General features: G+C 40.9%; 1 non-coding gene across 1 annotated transcript; it reads right to left on the bottom strand.

The window, feature by feature from the left end:
• Window positions 1–2,067: 2,067 nt before the first annotated feature.
• On the bottom strand, window positions 2,068–2,230 carry LOC121918443. The gene has a single exon (XR_006101232.1). It is a non-coding gene; the product is annotated as a U1 spliceosomal RNA (small nuclear RNA).
• Between the last annotated feature and the right edge of the window lie 100 nt (window positions 2,231–2,330).

Genomic DNA, 2,330 nt, shown 5'->3' with positions numbered 1-2,330 from the left:
AGATTTTGTATCTCATAAAATCTAATGGGCAGATGCATTTCACTGCTCCTACTGCTCCTACTTAACATTTATTCAGTGACACAAGTGCAGTAGGCACTGCACAAAACATGGGTGGTATTGCTCCTGCTCCAGAAATCTCCTCCACACTTAATGTAACTAGAGAGGATTTTCTCATGGAAATAGGCCGGTGAAAGGAAGAAACTGTGGAGTGTGACAGGAAGATCTAAAATGTAAAAACAACCATTACAACAGCCACAGAGTAGCTTAGAAAAAGATGTGTGAGCAGTGTTGATCCTTAGGCAGGGGGAGAAGGGTTTGGATAATATATCATCAATGAAGTCCCTTCTCTCATTGAGCTGCCTTACTTGTCACTTACACCAAGGCCCATTTGCTTACATTCATCATACGAATATAGCAAGCTGCCTTATACTGGGTCACACCACTCTCTATCTAGGTTGGTCTGTCAAATGGGGTGGACAACAGTTTTTCAGGGTTTTGATTCTTTCTGAGCCCTACCTAGAGATTCTTGGTGATATGCCATCCAAATTCTAACCAAGCCCAACTGCTTAGCTTCCAGAACTGAACAAGATCAGAGGGCCTTTTCCACTACATAGCTATAGCAGTATCATTCTACATTAACTGCCATGGTAACATTCTATATATAGTCCTGGAATTTGTAGTTTGTTGAGGCACTGGAGGAGCTTTCTGTCTGAGAATTCTGAATACCACTCCCTAAACTGCAAACCCCAGGACTTCACAAGATGTTGCCCTGGCAGTTAGAGGAAACCTACTGCTATATTTGTATATTGTGAAAGGAACCCAGGTATGTTCAGAGATATAGTGATATAGGGTCTTTTTATAGATCCAGTTCATACCACTTCCAGAAGGACTGGTCAAGGCAAAAAGAGGCTACCGTTTATTCTCTTTGGCTTTGCCAGTCATAAGCCAGTGAAGAGACAGCAATCTCTCCCACACTATATAATTATAGAATTTTGATACCATTTTAAATGCCACTGTCCCACATACAAAATCATGGAATGTTGTGAATTATTCAGAATTCTCTGCCAGAAACTTTTAGTACCTTAGCAAACTACAAATCCCAGGCATCCATAGGATGCAGCCATGGCAGTTAAAGTGGTATCAAGTGCTGTAGTTGTGAACTGTGAAAGAGACCAATGAGAGCAGTCAAGAGGATGAGATGAAAAGCTGTGAAGTTTGCCAGTTGATAAGGGTCAACTTAGTGTTTCAATGAATGCAGAAATAAGTTAGATATGTATAACATTGAGGGAAAGATCAGATTAAGGGAACAATTAAGCAGAAATAACTCATCATCAATAGTGCAGGGAAAAGCTAGGAGGGATAGATTGACAGTTGTTTAGTTAGTGGGTGAGTTTATGCAACTCCTGTTTGATTGTAATAAACACTACAAGAAACACTTTGGAGTTTATCACATGGGAGGAATTTCTCTTAATTTCTAATGAAAGGAAAGTGGGGCCAGAATGCATTCACGTGAATTTGCTAGTTCAGCGAATTTACGTGAATTCGAATTGCACTCAAACTGACTTCCCATTGCCTGAAAATAGCTTGCCATTGCCCCAAAATGCATGTGGTAGTCTATCACGCAATAACGCAAAACCCCATGATTGTGTTTGGACTGACTTTCCATTGCTTGAAATTGCGTGTTGTAGTCTATCACGTAATAACATTAAACCCCATGATTACGTTCAGATTGCCATTGTATTATACTTCCAATTTCCCTTGTCTGATAAACTCCTTAGCTAATGCCCACTGAAACCAAACCTTGAAACTGATTCTGAGCTTTGGGATAAAGGGCTGAACTGCTAAGAGAGAGCAATTTTAAAAAGAAAGAGAAGGAAGGAAGGAAGGAAGGAAGGAAGGAAGGAAGGAAAGAATTAAGCATATATAGGTTTCCCCATGTGCAGAATGTAACTAGCTGATTACTTCTGGGGCCATGGCAAATCTGAAGGCATAACAGCAATCCTGTGCCACTTGTACTGTAACATAATTTTCATGTGGCGCTCACTGCCAGGGTTTTACAGGCACAAGGTAAAGTGCTGGTAATTATCTCTAAACATACTACAAATTATTCAGTCAAGTTTTCCTCATTTTGGGAAATCACAGGCATCAGCACACCTAGAGTGCAATGGATGAGCTTCACCCCAGGAAAACCACCTTCGTGATCATGGTAACTCCCTTGCCAGGCAAATATATAATAGGCTTGTCTAAAATGCCCCCTACGCCAGTATGAAGCTGCTGGGGTGGCTTCAAGATCAACAGAAGCCTTGCTAAAATCTGTTAGATTGGCTGAC

This window comes from Sceloporus undulatus, unplaced genomic scaffold (genome assembly GCF_019175285.1).
Source record: "Sceloporus undulatus isolate JIND9_A2432 ecotype Alabama unplaced genomic scaffold, SceUnd_v1.1 scaffold_11916, whole genome shotgun sequence".
NCBI classification, from domain to species: Eukaryota; Metazoa; Chordata; class Lepidosauria; order Squamata; family Phrynosomatidae; genus Sceloporus; species Sceloporus undulatus.
This window is presented reverse-complemented; position numbering and strand designations above follow the sequence as displayed.